This window comes from Pipra filicauda, unplaced genomic scaffold (genome assembly GCF_003945595.2).
Source record: "Pipra filicauda isolate LSUMZ 115617 unplaced genomic scaffold, ASM394559v2 scaffold268_size1050017_pilon, whole genome shotgun sequence".
NCBI lineage: Eukaryota > Metazoa > Chordata > Aves > Passeriformes > Pipridae > Pipra > Pipra filicauda.
Genome location: NW_024104385.1, coordinates 888,600 through 907,761, shown reverse-complemented (window position 1 = coordinate 907,761; position 19,162 = coordinate 888,600). Strand labels below are relative to the sequence as shown.

Here is a 19,162-nt window from a genome sequence, read left to right as displayed (position 1 = left end):
AGCAACTGTAGCATTAAAGCAAAGTTCTTTGTTGTAATTGAATTTTCATCCAAGTTAGGAAAAAAAATTGTTCTAGAGAGAACAATAGTTTGTATCAGCACCTTAGTTTTATCACACTTATATTTCTAAATTTCATAATTTTGCTGTAGATTAATAAATAGTTTCTTTCCAGATTGACCATAAATTGCACTGAAAGAATTAAACCAGCATAAATGCCCCCTACAAAGTTTTAAATCACGTATGCATCAGTGAAACATTAATGTCCTGAAAATATATTTTCTTCTTTTCATTAATTTTCTGTTCTTAATCTCAAACAGTCTTTTACAAAAAAAGCTGTTTGTCAGTAGAGCAACACTAGTAAGTTGTGCTCTGAGGAGAAGCTGATGCAAGGAAGGGGCATTGGAGAAATACTGCATTTCATAAACAAAATCACTAGAGCGTTAGGAGAGCAAACATGTGGTTTTATGAACATAGTTATAAATATTTAAACATGCAAAATGAAAATGTTACTAAATATCTGGTTTTCATTATCTTTCGATGAACATTTTCATTCTTGGAAACATTGCTAGCTGTCTGCACAAAACAATCACCACCCCCCTCCCCAGAATGAATGATGTGTAATGTGAAAACGTGTTAAAATGCACAGTTGTTTGTAATATCTTCTACCAAAGTGGAAGACATTCTACCAAATTTGGTATTCTACTGAATCCCAAAGTATTCTTGCCCAACAAACAGGCAACCATCCTGCTTCTGTCAGCAACTCACTTGCTAGATGTTATGAAAAATCTGAGGATGGTTTGGAAAATATAAGATGTCACTCAGCGAACTTGGAGTCGCGTCCTGCCATCCTTTCTCCAGTGAAATTCCTACAGAAGTCAACAAAAGATGTGGCTGCTGATTTTATCATTAGCAACGTATTATTTTGAAGTGTCAACAAGTGTGGAAGCGTTCTGTGTGCCTCTGTGGAAGGGTCGGGAAGTTTGGGGTGGGAAGCCTGAGGTCCACCCCTTGGCCAGGCTTGGCGGGGGTGTGAGGCTGCACCTTTAAACAGGATGGTAGCAGGCAGAGGGAGGCACAGGTGGTGCAATTTAGCTTTTGTGAGTGGAGGCCTGTGAGAAAGCAGAGGCCACGCTGTGCATCACTGTTCATAATAAGGCAGGTGTCTGATTCCTCAGACCCAGCGTAGTCAGCCGTCGCTCTTGGCTTCAGTTCTCCCCCATCCGTGCATCCCCACCAAGCTCCGACTGTGCCGCGTATGTCATGAAATAGGATGCCAGATGAAATATTTATTTATTTTTTTAAAGCACCGGGAAACCCATTTTATATTAGTCACATATTTAATCTTGACTGTGGTGAGGCTGTGCCGTGCTGGGTGGAGGCACGGCCTCCGTGCGCTGGCACATCGGCACGCACGCGCGCGCTGTTTACTATTCCTCCTGCAGTTGCTCCCACCAATAAATCTGCACTTGCTGTAGCCAGGATGGAAATCTTTAAGACAAAGGACTTGAATGGGTAGTTTTTTATTGCTGTGATGGAGTAGAAGGCCCCAAGCTGGGGGCTAGTGCATGCATGAATGCTGCCCCCCTTGGCTTGGTACTGTCTCCTGCGAGCTCTATACCAAGTACCAGAGACTGTAAAGGGGAGAGGGCCCCAAGGCTGGTATTTCCCTATTTCAATTCTTGCTTCTCTGACTGCAGTAAATCCCAAAGAAATGATGGCTGAGAAGCAAACTTGGAGAAGAGTGTGGAAGGGGAGGCTGTTGGGTAACGCAGGGGATGCCTGAGAGGGCAGCACAAAAACGTGGGAATGAGGAAAGGAGGAACAAAAGAGATGTGGGTTGGCGAAGGAGGAATAGTCTAGTGAAAGGCGGCCGGGCTGGTGCAGCAGCGAGGAGCTGCTCCTTGTCCCTGTGTGTGAATACATCCAGCTGAGCCTTTTGCATTTGCAGGCTGTTCAGGCAGAGCCCCCACAAAAGTGTGTGAGTCTCTGGAGACGTGCACAGGATTTGCCCTGTGGGAAGCAGCGTGTGGTGCTCGGGGTGAGGAACCCTCCACGCTACACAAGTTTTGGCTCCCAGGATGCAGCTGTGCGTGGCTGTTGGCCGGGTGCAGTGCGTGGGCACTGGTGGTGCCATTCCCGTGCCCGGGCTTTGGGATGTGGCTGGTGACGGAGTCCCTTGGCAAGCCAGACTCGAGCTGCGAGTGGGGAGGAACAGGCTGGCTTCACGCAGGCGGCTTTGTGCCCACCAGGCTCAGGACCAGAGGGACCCTTGGGGAGCTGTTGTTGCCCTCCTGCTCCCCCATGGCTCCCACTCCGCTCTGTTCCTGGAGGCCACAATGGGGTCCTGCCACGGGGGAGGGACTGGGGCTGGTTTCTCAGCAGCAGGAGCGATGGTGCTGTGCTCTATCCGCTTACGTCAATGCAGACCTTTCCATGGACTCCAGTCTGGGTTGGATCAAGCCTTGCATGATTGTGGCCCTTGTGCATTTCAAAACTGTGTTAATCTATATCTGGATCCCAATGGGGGCACTATGGATGAGCTGAGCTCAAACAATCCTTGGCAGGAGGGACGGACTGGAGTTGGCAAGGATTTTTGTCCCATTATTGGTTACTCGGAGGAAGGAATGTACGCACCATTTTAATATATGACAACTTGAGGTCTGTCATCTTCAGCATATTAGAAAAGCCTCATTTTTAACAAATCCCAGAGCGTTTACTAGGCATCGTGATGCAGCTGTATTGAGACTGCAGGCTGGTCATGGGCAGAGGCACAGGGTCTGCTCTGTGTCTCTTTAGGCATGGAGCAACTTCTCCTGCTGCTGGGTTGGCCCCGTGGGAGCCAGCAGCAGATCCTGGAGCTGCTCACCTCTTGCTCCCATCAGACCTTGGCAGCAGGAGAAATGGGAATATTGGGGCAGAAAAAAGCAGTTGCAGTGCAGCCTGTAGAGCAAACCATGCTGAAAGCTTTCCCCAACTAGTTAAATCTGCCTGTGTGTTCTCAGCAAGTTTAGCCAGGGGTTATTTACCAAGCTCAGAGGAAACTTGCCTGTCTGCACTAAAATCTCCACATCATGTCCCAAAGACCCTGAGAGAGATTTTTCACACTCTCAGTCAGTTTGCTCTTTCCTCTAGTGAAAAATCCAGATGGGTGCTTGTGTTGAAAACTGGTCTGTATGAAGTCACACTTTTCGGCTTTCTTGTTCTGGGTTTCTAAAGTAGGAGAATTAAACTCATAAAGGTTTTTCAAGATTATTTAAACTTGTTGTATCAAGACCAAGAAATTAGTCCAGATAACTTAGAAATGGCTAGGAGAGATGGAGAAAATATGTTTGATGTTTTGTGTTGTTTGAACATTTTTTGTGGGGTTTTTTTTGTTTGTTTTTATTTTGGGGTTTTTGGGGGTTTTTTTTGCTTTGTTTTTGTTTTGAAGGTGGAAGGAGTTTTAAAATAGTTTTTTTTTATTTTACCAAGAATTATTTGTATTTTTATCAACCAAGAAACCATCCAAGCACTTAGCAAACTGTTCCTTTCAACAACATCCCCATAAAGAGAGAGTAGAAATAATCAACAAAAGGAATAGGTGTCAGTCTTAGACAGCCAACTGTGTTTCTGGGTAATCTAATGCCATTTTAATATCTTGCTTTTAATGCAGCTCAGAGAATGGTTTGATGGACAAGGCACTGATGCTCAAGAGCCTGAGTTCAGTTGTTAGGGTTATGTCAAAAATTATTTTTCACAGACAACTGTAGTTGGAGCGTCAGCTTCCATTAAGTATTTTAAGGCCTCTGAGGTTCAGTGCTAGCAGACCATGTTTTGTAGCCTTTGGTTTGCTTCTGTGGCGACAAAAACAGAAGGTCTTTGGTTAACTTCTGACCACTGACATATTAAATGAAGATGAGCATTTGAGCAACATCAGTGATTTCAATTGACTCATCAATTGCCATTGCATAGCAGTCCTCATGTTTCACTTTGGTAACAAGCTGATCTGCCACATCTGATGCCAGCAATTCAGTCCTTCAAACAAATGACATGTTTGATAAAGAAATCTTTTAAAATTCATTATGCACTTTGGCTTTTGTCTTTCCTTTTAATACAGCATCTGTTGCAGCCGGGATACATTCCTTGATCGTTTCTGAGTCTGCAATTATTTTTATGCCTGCCCAGTGTCCCGGAGATGTGAAACGAAGCTGCCATGCTATGCTGCTGAGCCCTGAAACTCTACACAGACATTCAATTTAATCTCTTGGAACAGACTGCATTAAAGTAGTGTCATCAGTGCACACTTGTGATAAAAAGACGACATGAAGAAAGACAGTGAACTAAAAGGCCCTGCTTTTTTTCTGGGAAGAAAATGGGATATCTGTCCCTTCATTTGTTTCACGGATTCCTTGCACAGCCATTTAAATTCAGCAGAAGTCTCCAAATGTCTAAACTTTATCCTGAGCATTTTTTTCAGTGCTGGAAAGGAATACAGTTAAGTGTTCCAGGGGGAATTTTATAGAAAATGCTATATGCAATGTTAATTACTTGGGATGGGGTCATACATTTTTCCATACAGAGCCAGTAGAGAAACAAATACAGGACTCGACGAGAAGTGATCTGCAGGGATCCACTGATCAGTGGCTCCAAAGGCTGGCAGAAGAATCACAAGGTCTTTAACCCAAAGTGCCCCCATGTGCCTTCATCCTGCTCCATGCCGGAGCTCTGTGAATAGCTGGAGCTGGAAGAAATGACAAACTTCTTGGGTGCCACAAGAGATTGCATCAGCATTACTGATCCTCACTCGGCTCGTTACTGAAAATGCATCAAGCAGCTATTTGGGTCAGACTGCTAAATTTGTAGACACGGAGTGTCAAGAAGCCTTTTTGTCAACTTGGTACCGTTTAGTGTTATTTGTCCTCAAGTTCAAAGCAATCCTGGCCTCAGACTTGTGATATTTTCTGCCCTTTCCCCTTTCTGTTGGCTCAGACCTCTTCCCTTTGAGGTCAACATCAAAATAAAGATGTATGTTTCCTCAGCCTGACCATGGCTCTGACTCTTTAGATCAGCAATCCTATAGTCCATATGTCTTCCCATCTGTCAACTGGCATTTGAAGCCAGCTTGCTCCTCTATTCTTTCAGACAAGTGTGAGAATCAGGAGTTTCTTTAATGACGGTTTCAGGCCTTAAAGCGTTTGCTAAGATACTACCTATTAAGATCCCTTGATGGCACCTTGAATAGAGATCAAAAGCAACTGAGTTCACTCCACAAATCTAATTCCGTCAGTCAGTTTAGGGCATTGAGAGAGGGGTGGGGAGGGCTCGGGAGGGCACCGCGCTCCTGCAGTTAGGAGACAGGCTGGGGAAGTCTGAGCTGGCGCTTGGAGGAGTGACAGAAAGCAGCAAACAAGAGCACTGCTAAATCCCTCCAGTGGTGGCTGCGCTCGAACTGCCAGGGCTCCTCAGGGTTGAAAAGCAGATCTGTACATCATGGGTTCATGGCTTTTCTTGCTCTGTGGTCTGGTGACAGCTCTTAGGATCTGAGCTGTGCCTGATCCAAACAAGCACTTTTTGGTGCTGCATTACTAGTACCTGTCTGTCTACGCCTTTGGCTGGGAGATGATTCAAAATCTGTTTGTCATAGAAACAAAAATCTGAAAGTACAAAATATTCTTCTCATTAATAATTATTACCAGGCTACAGTTTGTCTGTTATACTTTGGAGAGCTGCTAATAATGGGGATCTGTGTGCTGCTTCACCACTGGGACTGCATGAAAGGCAATTGGAGAGACGCTGCCCGCACAGCATTATCACAGCTAAGTGGCCACTCTTTCTGAGGGCACAATTTGACTTTCAAACTCCCCTATTCTTAATGCTTGTCAGGAGATGATGCAACACCCTTGGAATATTTGGGAAAGTGTTTGCTCCGGTGGTGCTTTTCTCCAAGTGAGTACCATAGAGGAATTAGTGGGAAGCCGTGGGCATTAATTCAGGCTCAAAGCCTGAAACTCAAAAGTCTTGGTCGGCTGTGGGGGCTGGAAAGTGGGAAATGTGGTGGAGGGCATTCCCCAGGGAGCCTCCACAGCTAACAAACGTTTCTGTTTGTTTATGGGACCCAAATGTCTGAGAAGAGCTGGAAAGCCCCAGGATGTGGCTGAGTGCTGGAGGATGGTGTCACACTACTGACTGTCAAGTAAAACTTGACTCATTGGAGTCAAGGACACCATATGTCCTTAGATTTCTGTTGAAACCTGTTGAAGTGTGAGCATGAACCTGAAGTTCAGACACAGTTTTTCTTTGGCCTCAGTGTCTTTAACTGCAGTCATAATGTCACTTCTGCTCCCTGAGGGAAAACAGCTGCTCCGTCTTCTTGCTCTGGAGCCTCACTGCTTTCAAACTAGGTGGTTCATCAAAATTTGGGACATGCAGATTGTTTCCTTTTAAGAAGGGAAACAGAAATTACTTTGATATGATTATATGTTTTCACCAAGAAGATGCACCAGCTTCTGGACACTGCAGTAAGCAAAACATCAAGAGTCAGTTTGTTTTCCCACTCCAAGCCTCTTTCAGCCAGCTCAAAACTGATCTCAATCTGAGATTGTCATTGGGCTTATTTAAATGTGCTTGGCTTTGTGCTCTTATTCTCTGCCTGTACTCTTGGTCACCCACTGTTTTTCTTTTACAACCCCCACACAGTCTATTCTGTCTCTCTTTTACATGATGATACTCTGCCAAATTTGTCTTCATCACAGTCATTTTTAGTGTGAATCCATATCTGCCTTTTTAGGGGGTAGTAGCAACAGTGACGTAAACTTGTGGTTGAAGCAGAAGCTGCTATTGAGTTGGACAAAATAGGATGAATGCTGTATAAAAGCCTTCAGAGAGCTGTGAAATCTCCATCCTCTCTTCCTTGTTCTCCTGGGAACACTTGCACAAAGAGTATTTTTAATGTGAAGCAAAAAGGATTCTGACGAATACTCATTAACATTTTGTTTCTGCAAAGATACATGATTATCACAAGGCTGCAAGGGACATGCATTCAGTAAAGCTCTTAGATGTATGCTTAGTTTTATGTATATGCTTAAATCTTCCTGATGGCCCCTGCTTTGCTGAATAGGCATATTAACCAAGACAAAACCAGGTATTTGATGGAGCTGATTTCTACTGCTCAGGTATGATGCAGTGGGCTGTGATATAGGTCTCCAAACTCACTACATAATTGTGCTCTGTGAACAGTGAATCCTCTCATATATGTTGCAGTGAATTGGTTAAATTACACACCCACGATTCATTTGTATCCTAATTGTGAACAACAAACCATAACAGCAGGATTCAAGAGAGATTGGAAAGGGAAAAAACATCAGAGCCATCATGTGCTGTAGCTTGTTTTCAGCACGTGCCTTTTTCAGTGGGAGCACAGATGGAAAACATCCCTGCAAAGGTATTGCTACTCCATTACCACTTTGGAAGCTCCCATGAATAAAGATCTGATATGGGCTGCAGTCCTTGTTAGACACTGGCTATATCCCTCAGGGCATATGCAGGCAGCCCCATTTCCTACTGCCTGTTCCAAGCTGCTTAAACCCAGAACAGCTTGGTCAGGAAGAATTAATGCAGTAGCATGGTGGTGAGTCTCAGCTATTATCTTGTCTGAGGGCAGGAGAAAGTGTGTCTGCCTGTGCCTCTTCCTGCAGACATGTCACTGATATGTTCGTCTGCTGCTCTGAACGCCCTGTGGAAGGTGAAGTGCTGGGATTGCTTGGCTGTGTCATTAGATACTGCCCTAGATTCACTTAAGAGTAAAGATTTCCCATTTGTGCGAAAGAGGAGCATGTTTTGGCGGACACAATACGCAGCGGAAGTAACCAGACATGACAGAAGGGTTTCCAGACTTGGCTGGAGTTCTCATATCTTGTCACAGGGGGAACCATACACTCATTTTTCATGAGGTCCCCATTCTTCCTTTCAGTGGCTGTAATCCACTTTCTGTGCTGCTCTTTCCATGTGAAACCTTGGGTTCCTTTTAGCAGCCGTTTGGGTGGAATATAATGAAGTCTAACAGTTGGAAACAAACAAACAAAAAAAAAAGGTGGCATGGTCATAGCTGTTTCTTTCATGAAAATGAAATGGTCTGAAGATGGCTGTGTTTTATGTAGCTGAGTGTCATTTTGAGTCACTTGATGCATACTGAAGCTTTGACACAATGTCACCAGGGACTGGAGTTTCTGTCACTGTGCAATGGATGGTTTGCTAAGAAGTTCATTAATGTACTACCTCTAAGTACTGCTGGAGCCTCAGGGTGTGATCCGGTGTGGACTTGGAAGTCCAGGTGTCTCTCCTGGAAATGGGAAGCTCCAGGTTCTGGTTCTTAATTACAGGATTTTCTGTTTTACCTACAAAGAGCATTGAGAAGCAGAGGGCTGGCTCGAGGATGTCCATGACTACAGTGTTTAGGTGCTACAACCAAACAAGCCCATCAGGGTGGTGATTAGGCACTGGTTCTGAACCTCAGGGCAGGAGGGCAACAGAGTCAGGCTCCAATTGCTTCAACACAAATACTAATTCAAGTGGGCCTTTTGTCCCTGGAGGGCAGGGTGAGCAACTTCAGAATATGACAACTACTTAGTAATTGTCACTAAAAATCAGTCACCCAAGAAGAGCACTGTCTTCCTTAGACTAACGGGCCAAAAAAGATCCTGGTTTAACTTCAGGAGGGCCAGGGGAGTTACACTGCTGTTTTTTACATCCCCATTAATTTTGACTGTGCTGCAACAACAGGTTATTTAGTAACCTGTAATTGGGGGTATTTTTTCTAGATGATGGAAAGGTAGCTGTGTAATTAATGGACTGGGTAATATGTTCTAACAATAAGCCATACTGTGACTTGACTGTTAAATAGAATAATACTTCAGCAGAAAAAAACCCCCAAACATTTGCATTTAAGTCTGTTAGCGGAATAGAGCTCAGTATTTCTAAGAAAGCTGCATTTGACCTTTGGTGAAGACTGGAGATGGTAGCACCTGTTAGCAGTGAAGCAAATGAAGATGGTGTATCACTGCTATTTATATGACAGAGGCTGTCATATTATAAACATGTCACTTCTTGCACATCCTCAAGTGCACAGAGCTAGTCTAAAAAATATGGAACTACAAATGGTTAAATCACACCCAGCATTTGACATAAGTACTATTTCTCAGCACGTAAGTAATGTGAATGTTATGTTGCACAAATACTTAGAGCTTCATTTACCCTCATCTTCTTTTCATTATTTGCAGGAGGTCTTGTTCTCTGATGGTGTCCTGAAAAACACAAAGTGGATATTATTCTTATCTCTGGTGCTGATATTTACTGCAGATAAATAGGCTCAGTAAAATGGGAACAAATGTTTGTTTCATAATCCTCCTGCAACTGCAGACTTCATTATATATGGAGAACACAGAGATTAAGTCTGCCATTTGCCAACAGCATGTTTTCAGTTTCCATTTATATAGTACTCACATGCAATGGTATATTAATATTAACTTGTACCTGGGCTGAAAAATATTTTTTTCCCTTCTTTGGTAAGATATAATGATTAATTATTGGTGTACACCCTCTAGCCTTTCAACCTGGCTGGGATTACCATTTTTTTTCCCCATGCTATAGTTTCTAAAGTATTTTTTTCTCCTTAGTGGAAATGATGTTTGTACTGCAGTGAATTGGTCTTTACTTTGCCTCCTTAGAAGTTTTATATTTTTTAAATGTTTTCTGTACCTGTGGCTGAAACCCCATTTCTGAAAATGGATTTCTTTTTATCACAAAATGCTATTATATCACATCTTAAGAGTTAAAGTTTTATCATAGTTAGATTCTATTTTCAGATAACATCGTGTGAAGACCATTTTCAAAAGCATTAACTCAAACCACAAGGATGCACACTGTTTTAAAATATGAGAATTCACACATGCTTTTTATTATAATGCACATAAAACTGGAGTATAATACAGTAGGCTTTGGCAATAAAACAGAGTAGTCAATATATAAATTTTATGCCTGGTTCTTTAAATGAATGAACTGCTTTTCTTGATGAATTGAGCATGAATGAGTAAAACCACAATGATATGATTAGATACTAAATCAATGGTTTTCTGGCAGTTCAAAAATTGCATATCTAGTTCAGTGTTCCTTTTTTTTTTCGTTCCTGGGACAACTTGATAACCTTCTTGTACTAGCCAAACCACTAAAGAGGCATTGTCAGTCTCTTCAAGTTCACTATTGTTCTCAGAAAATCACTTCCTTAAGAAATATCCATATGTTGAGGGTCTCGTTTGTGCTTTGTGGGAAACAAAGTTATGGGTTAAATTCATTTAGTCTGTAACTCCATTGAAGCTATATTCAGCTGGCACAAATACCTCCTGATGGTGTTATAGTGTGTGTGTGGGGGTGAGTCTGGCTTTGCCTTCTTTCTGCTGGCACAAGAAATGGGGAGCAGTCTGTGGTCAATAGGAAGAGTTGTAGGTCGGGGAGATTCCTCAGGGCTGAGATTTCGAGTTGAACCACTTCATACATTTGAAGCTTGGATTTGCATTTAGGAATATAAATGAGGTCAATGATTTTCTAAATGAGGTGAACAGCCAGATGACCTCCTTATGTAGACAGAGCCCCATATGTGTTTGTGGCAGGGAGAGACCGTTTTGATCTTAGAGGCACTGGGAAGAGAAAACACAGTTGGGGAGCTGGCATAAGCTAGACAAATCTCCAGTGGCTGGCAGAGAAGGAGTTAATCAGTCCCTTGGTACCAACTAGAGCAAGTCCTGTGCAGCAGGTAGTGATTTGTAGGAGAGTAGAGATGGGCCAGCTGGGAGAAATGAACTGATTGCTTTGGGGTGGGTGGGGGCTGTATAAAATACTGCCTTGGGAGAAGGGTTTGCTGCAGGGGCAGCTTTGCTTGGGGAGTTGTGTCTCAGCTGTTGTTACAGATTTAGGCAAGGTAAGCTATGTTTTGCACTTTTCTGTGAAGTCCTGCTGGTGCATCTAAAAGGGCTGAGGTGCTGCTTTTACAGTGAGGAGCTCCCTTATTTAAGGTGAGAGCAGAATGGTGGTGGTCCTCAGGCTCTGTGATATCTCCTTTTGGTGTTGCAATTCCTGTCAGAGAGGGTGGATTAGTTGGCTTGGGTGATGGACTGTGGGAATGGAGCCATGCCAGCAGCTGGCTGAGATAAACTCTCATGGGAAAAGATGTTTGTCCTGATACTCTGTTCTCTGACAATCTTCTGTAGTTGCTGGTCCAGTGCAAAAGTGATGTGAATTACTGATCAAGTGAGTGATTCCTAGAGGGGCGGAGGAATAGCAGCATTTTGTGTCCAGAGGGATGCTCTGGTGGGAGGTACAGCCCCTCCATACAAAGGATGAGTGCTGTGAGGAATGGGAATGTTAGCATTTAAGGCTGCAAGGGGTAAATCTGGCTAAGATGGTGAACCCTCCAAGGTGGAAAGAGCAGCTGCTGTAGAGGTGGTTGGAAAATGCAGAGTATTATGTGAGTCTCTTGCCTGGGCTGCGGGACAGGCTTACTCTTGCTGTGGCAGGAGGGTCGGGGAAAACAGGGCAGCCCAGGGTGTTCAGTGTGTGCAGCTGTGTTGTGGCTCACATCAGAGAGGGCTGAAATGAAGGGAGAGAGAAAACAAGCGGTGGAATTGAAGAAGGTGGCAGCACTGCCACAGTGGTGAGCTGGTGAGTGCAAGCTGCAGGCGTGTCTCAGATGGACTGGAAGAAAGAAAAGGAGACATGCGGCGTGTAGGGGAAAAAAAAATGAATAAATACAAAAAATTTAAAAAGCTCAGTCAGAGAGGTCAGAGCTTGAAATGAGCCTGCCAGGAGTGGGGGTCCTGTCCCGGGGATCCTTAGCATCCAGAATCTGCCATGGCATGCACAGACCTCTGTCTGGTCCCTTTTCTTCCTCGCTAGCGTCTTCCCCCTCCCCCTCCTCCTTTGTCAGGCAACTCGTTAACACTTATTAGCAAGCATCTTCAAAAGGCCAGGAGGGGGGAAAGGATGGGAGAGGAGCTGAGATGGCTAAAGGAAATGATTAGGAGATTCCTTTTCCTTTCTGCCTATTCAAGCTTTAATGACCAGCCCTTGCTCTGTCTGTGCCCTGCATTGTTATCCAGCCCTACCCCGGGATCGCAGCAGCCCGGCTACCTCCGGCACCGACCCGCTCTGACATCTGGGGCACTGCGAGTGCCCAGAGCAGCTAACCTCTCTCATGCTGAGGGTGCTTACTGGGGCTTTACTCTTCCTTCTGCCCTTGGCATTGGTGCCAGTGCTGTGCCAGCACTGGTTGAGTCTCCTGCTGGTTCAGCCCTCCGAGTGTACCTTCTTAATCAGTGTCATCAGCGCTGGGCTGCCGCGCTGGGTCTGCCCTTCTGTGATCCTGCCTGGAGACTGATCTCTATTTATGTCTAAACATGGCTTGTAAATCCCGGGTATCCAGTGCCAAGGACTAAGAATCTGCTAGGCAGCAAATGGGCTGGTTTAGTGGCCAGGATTGTGTTTGCCTGAGGTGGAGGAGGGAGGGTTGACTAAAGGTGACAGAATCCGGCCCATAGCTTTCTATTTCTGCCTCGTAGTGGTTTCCACTTGAGCTAGTTATGTTAGAGCTGAGCCCTAATCCCATCCAAGTGGATGGCAGAGCTCCCATTGGCATTGGTAGGACTAGGCTGGATCAGCAGAGGCTGTTTTGGACTGTTCTGTTGTGGAACATGGATCATGTTTGTTTTGCTCTGTTCATCAGTGTCTTCACCCTTTCCAAGTTACAGTACAGGAACAGAGCCTGGGATGGTTTCTATGCATTACTGAACTCTCCAGAAAAGAATTTTTCTATCAAAAGATTCCTGTAACTTGGTCATGACAAGCACCCCTCCTCCCCTCCCACCTAGTAGACAAAAAAAAAATTGAGGAATTTCCAGAAGTTGCTCTTCCCCTGAATTACTAGTGTAGATATGTATTTAAAATGACTCCATGGCCACCTACTAGTGACCTGGAAAGAGGTTTTGATGGGGCTTGGTTATACAGATGATAGATATGATAATTATTAATATAAAGTCATTTGCTCCACAAGATGCTCTGAGGGCTCTGGATCACTCTGTCCAGATGTAAAGTCTTTGGAGCAGTGACTCTGTGTGGAGACAAAGGCTTGCTAAAATCAGATGTTTTACTGCTGAACCCAATCTGTCATGGTTTGGGGCAGCAGGGAACAAAATCTACCCCACTTGCTGAATTTTGTGTCAGCATTAAAGATGAGTAGAAATTTGCAATGCAAGTGGGGGGAAAAGGGAGTGAGTGATTTAGTTTGTTCCGTCATTTAGCTTGTAGAACAAACCTTGGGTAATGTTGAAGAAAACCAGACTGAAGAGATGCTGGTGACTGGGGTGCTCCTCACACACAATCTGTGCAGTGCCTGCTCCAAGTGCCGGGAGCCTGCGTTCACACCAGTTCCTGCAAGGCTTCTTCTTTCAACAACTCGTTATTACAGTCTGCTGAGAGTGTGAGAGAATCTCCTCTGTGTCAATAGCTGAGGGTTTAATTTCAGACAATGGGGAGAACTTGATTTCGGTATGAATACTGGAAAATTAGAAATATGCATGGGGGAGAAAAAAGGACAGAGAAGAGCTGGAAAAAAACAGATGAATATTACAATTTTTTTAGTGTTTTTCAGTGTTTGTTCTTTATCTGGTACTTATTCCATGCAGCATTTTGGAAAGTATTTGGCAAATGTATAAAAGCAATCTGTAGAATACTTTGTAGTCAGATGCCATAACCTAGATTAATTTACTGCGTTCAGAAATAAGTGCTAAAGAAATACACTGGTTTATGTGTCAGTTAAAAACTTGTTTTGGGAAGGAGTTATAGCTGTAGAATACAAGAAATATTGAGGACAGACAGTGCAAAAGTTTTATAGCTTCTTGGTATGAGAAGAGGGGTAAATTTCAATTATGCATTTTATTAACATGGCCCTTTTAGCTCTATAAAATGGTAACGATGTTAAAATCCCCTCCTGGGAAATAATGTCACATGGCTTGCCACTGATAGAACTTGAGGATATTAGGAAATGCTGATAGAGTTAACCAGTTGTTAATCAGTTTATTTGCAGCTGAGTCTTGAATCTCGCTCCACCTGAACTGGAGATAACTGGATGATAATCTTGACTTGGAGGTGGGCTTGTCGTGAACTTGTTGTCTAACTAGATCTGTAAGGAATTGTTTTATTCCTTTGATAAAATCAGGTCAACTCATATTCAGCTTTCATGTAGTGGCAGGTCGCCAGGTGGTTGGTGCTGAGATGTTTTGTGTGGGGTCTGATCGAGCAGCACGGGTTAGTGCTGGGCACCAATGGCTCCTGGTCGGCTTCTCACCGCTCTGATGCTCTGGAGGGCACTTCCCTGAGCTGAGGCCTCTGGGGAGTGTCTGTAACAGATTTGGAGGATCTGGTGCCCCGGTACAAACTTCTGTGGGGCTGGTTCAAACAAGGAGCTTCTGTAGCTCCTGGAATCTGGACCTGGCCGGCCCTGGTGGGCTGGGAGAGTGTCCCTGCTGTGACACACCTGATGACAAATCCCCTTGGGGAGATGTGGGGGAATATGGGAACACTGTGGGACTCCGAGCCAGTGAGGTCCCAAAGGCTCTGAGGTTTAGCAGTTCTGTAACATCCTGCTGGTAGGGCACCCAGGAAACAGCAGCACCAGGAATGAGTATAAAGAGGCTGTGGTGCCACTCCTGATAGGATATTCCTTCAGAAGTGAGAGAGCCCCACAGGATTTGCTGTGAAGCCTCTTCACTGCAGGTCATATAGTTGACAATTGGTTCATCACAGTCCTGCCTCCTGCTGCTTGTGGTGGAGGCACCTGATGTTGGCTCCCTGTGTCTTTCTCCTCAAAGCATGAACTCCCTATAACAACTGGCAGCTGTACTGACTAGCTCAGCTTGTTGTCTTCCTGTAAGTACTAGTTTTCCCCCAGTGGAAAAGGAGTTTTGGTGATATAATCCCAATGAATGAAGGGGTTTTCTTAATTAAAGTAATAATCTGAAAGTTGTCATTGATAAGTGTGTAAACAAGCTGATTGCAGTAGGCGCATGAATAGCTCTAATGAGCACGTGTGGGTATTGAATTAACCATGGTTCACAAGCCATGCATAGCTATATGGTTATTTACAAATAACCACTTTCCCCTTGTGCTTGACTTTGCCTGCCACCCCAAAATCCTTGTCTTTTCAATGTTGCATAGCAAAAAGGAACCCTCTTCTCTCACGAGAAGAGAGCTTTAAAGACAATCACTGATTTTAAGGTGGCTGGGAAGGCAGCCTGTGCTGGTGGTATTTTTTTTTCCCACTAAGTGAAGTGCAGCCTGGTTGATACAGCATTGAGTGTTCATCATTGGCCTCTCCTTGCTGGTGGGTTGGAGGAGGCACTCCAGTGCTGGATGTGGTTGGAGTGCCCTGTCTGTGAAATGGAGAACAATGGCTCTGCGAGGCTGTTGTGCTGTTAACGAGCTCCTCAGAGGAAGGGCCCTACAGAAGTGCAAATCATCTTCTTAACTTGCTGTTAATTATTGATATACTTATTCATTGCAATAAGCAGGATGGAAGTAGCAGGGTAATGGTAGGCTCAGCTGATCTGTAAGTGGGTGGAAGTACAGTGGCTTCTTGTGACTGTCCCAAGGAGATGGCCACTGGACCTGCAGCTCTGCTTTGTTGATGCTGGTGAGACTCGGAAGGAATCTTCCCTTTCCAGGCCTAAAAACATATCTGATTTGATTTTAAAAAGGGCTTGACTGTATACCTTCCATCTGTTGAAAGAGAAACAAAGTTTGAGTGCTCTGTAATCTGGGTGACCCTGCCTGCAACCTAAAATAGCAAAAAAAATAAAAGACACCAGATGTAGTTTCACTTTGAGAGAGTTTAAATACAGCTGCTTTCCTGATCCAGAGAAGATCAGAGTTTGTGTTGCTGTGTACTAATGGCACTTTGACTTGATCTCCAATTTTAGTAGCAACTCATTTTTCTTTGCTGTCATTTCAGGATATCATATTGTGGAGTGGAAATTCAGCCTCCTGTTAACCACTGTGTTGCTGCAAATAGCCTCCTTCCTTTTGAGTGCCCAGATCTAGCACAGAATTAAGGGAGAGATGCTGAATCAGTGACAAAGACAACTGCTCTTTGTTTAAACAAACTGTGACTTGCAGCATGAAATAAACAAAAAATAGGGATATTTATTGCATGTCTGCTTCTACCCTAAAATTGTGACTTAATGGTTCTCCGTTGGGATAACAGTAAATGGTCCAAGAGGCTGTTTTTAGGAGATGGCTTTTGGGGGATCTACTATGGTTGGTTGTGTATCCATCCTTCTGCAAATTCATGCATGTTTTGCTACTGTCATGGGATTTATGCTCTTCTGGGTCTGCATGATCATTAAACAGACAAATGAACCACCAGGGTAACCTTGACTCTGAAGATATTTGTGTTTATCAGTGTCTGCTTTTATCTGCAAAAACTCAGGGAGGAGACTTCTGTGGGGCTAAATGTGTTCCCTTCCACAGCTTGCATTGTCTGATGTGGTGTGTGTACATATCCCATGTGCAGCCCCTTTCCCATGTCCCTTGGGATTGTACATGCATTCTCTGGTGAATGCTTAGAGCAGCACTCTGGTGTTGCTGGCAATCTTGTTACAGTGTTGGTCCTGCTCTTCCTCTTCTACCAAACTCTTTTGAAAGAAAAAGAGCAAAACAACACCACAAATTCAAACTCTGGTAGGGTTGTTTGAGCACAGCAGAGTGTGCTGTGTGCACAGTCACTTCCGTACACATTTGAGTTAAAATGGGAAGTCCCAGGTGGAATTTCTACAGTGGTGTGTGATCTGCCTGGATCCCTTTGCTTTCCAGACAAAGGAAAGGTGTAAGGCTGCCCTGTTCTCTGTGAAGCTGCTTCCTGGCAGCATCCTGCCTGTTCAATTTGCACAAGTCCAAACTGGCTGTAGGGAGCAAGATGTGTGCTAAACTTGTTGTCCATTGCCCTGCAGGACTTGGACTTCAGGAGCTGTGGGGAGTTACAATCTTTAGGTATATTTCTTCTCTCAAGCAGACCGAGGTTTGCTGGAGATTTCTGGTTTCAAGGTTTGTCAGGAATTGTCATTTCACATTGCTAGCAGAGGGTCTGAATATATGCCATATAATTAACACCAGGAAATTCTGACTCCTGAGGCTATAGGGTTAAACAAATATATGTCCCCATTAAACTTGAATAATAAGAGGTTAACTCATTAGGAAAAGAACACTCTTGATGTGTTTAATGGAGAGAGAGAGTATTAACTCTTACAGTTCCTTGTGAACCCTTATTTTAGTTTAAGTTTCCTTTTTGAGCATCAGTTTTTCTACTATAGAGTATTTTACACCTGAAAATTTATGTCCTGTGTATTCTTTATGACTTGTCTTTTGATTCCTGGGTTATTGATGTGCCTGGATCCTTTGGGGTCTTTAAAAATTATGCTTTGGTGCTGGTTGGTGCATAATTAAAAATAATACGCAGTGCAGAACAAAGGCAAATCTTGAAAATCACTTATTTGAATATCCAGTAGCAACAATTCACATGCCTGTGTTTTTCTTATTTAATCCTTACAGTCCCTGAAAAAAAATACATTGTAGTACCAGGAATGACCTTACAATAAGTCATGAGCAAGTGGCCTGCAAATATAGCATTTTTATTAGAAGTCATTTAATTGTAAAAGCACAAAGAAAATAATTTTTAAGACCTTGTATTTTCCAGTTCCAGACTCCAGTTAATTTCCAAGAGGTGTACCTGGCTTGTAAACCTCTGCTTGGAGTTGTTTTGGGCTAGGGGCTTGCTGGATGTGCTCCCACTGGGCTGACTGCAGAGTTCAGGACTCACTGATGCTTATTATTGTAGAATGGGCTTCTTGGGTCAGGCAAAAGATGTCAAATTTCAGAGGAAAACAGGTGAAATACACATAAATTAATATAGCCACCGCGAAAGCTTGCAAGCCTAATAGCTCTTTGATTGTGGTGTGAGCAAACCTCATCCCAGTGCCCTTGGTGTTCCCCACGTGCAGTTGTACTTTGAAGAGAGCATGTATTCTTGCCTGAAATTATCATTCTGGCAGAGCTGATTGCTCCCTCTACCCTGGACACCGATGGCTCCAGCTGACGATGCACTCCAGGGTACAGTTGCTGGCGGAAGTAAGAGATACATCACTTTCATCATAGATTCACAGAATGATAAAATCAACCAGGTTGGAAATGACCTCTGAGATAATCAAGTCCAACCCTTGATCCAACACTGCTGTGGTTACCAGACCATGACACTGATGCCACATCCAGTCTCACCTCAAACACCTCCAGGGATGGTGAATCCACCACCTCCCTGGGCAGCCCATTCCAATGTCTGATTACTCTCTCTGTAAAGAATTTCTTCCTAATATCCAACTTAAACCTCCCCTGGCAGAGTTTAAGACCATGCCCTCATGTCTTACTCGTAGCTGCCTGGGAGAAGAGACCGACCCATCTGGCTACAACCTCCTTTCAGGGAGTTGTAGAGAGTGATGAGGTCTTCCCTGAGCCTCCTCTTCTCCAGGCTGAACAACTCCAGCTCCCTCAGCCTCTCCTCACAGGACTTGTGCTCAAGTCCCTTCACCAGTCCTTCCTGAACTGAGAGGCCCAGAACTGGACACAGCACTTGAGGTGTAGCCTCACCAGCGCTGAGTACAGGGGCAGAATCACTTCTCTGGTCCTGCTGCCACACTGTTCCTGATCCAGGCCAGGATGCCTTTGGCTGCCTTGGCCACCTGGGCACATGTTCAGCTGACTCATGTTCAGCTTCCTGTCAATCCAAACTCCCGAGTCACTTTCCGTCCCTTTCTTCATGTTTGAGAGATTCTCCTGAAGAATTTTTCCTCACTCCAGGCCGCTGTAAGTGTTGCTCTTTTAAATGGGCTGAGTCTGGGTCCTTGGGAACTTCAGGCCTATGGTACCAAATCCTATTGCTGGTCATGATTCTGTCAGAATAATTAATCCAAGTGTTGGTCCAACCAAGGACAGAAAAGTGATCATTTGCACAGATTTTCTTGAACTGAGAGACTAACTTTTTCTTTCCAAGATTATTCTATTAAACAACAGGAACAGGTTTAATTAAATAACTGAC

At 44.1% G+C, this 19,162-nt stretch overlaps 1 protein-coding gene across 5 annotated transcripts in view; it reads left to right on the top strand.

Moving 5' to 3' along the window:
* ZIC3 (Zic family member 3) overlaps positions 1-19,162 on the top strand; it is a 64,930-nt gene that overhangs the window by 9,641 nt on the left and 36,127 nt on the right. Inside the window, exon 4 of one of the 5 annotated variants that reach the window (XM_039382405.1) lies at positions 4,165-5,023. The exons of 3 other annotated variants lie outside the window; for them this stretch is intronic. The gene's annotated coding sequence lies outside the window, so the exon portion shown is untranslated. Of the gene's footprint in view, positions 1-4,096; positions 5,024-19,162 lie in introns of those variants that run through there. One more of the 5 variants, XM_039382404.1, reaches the window with a different exon arrangement.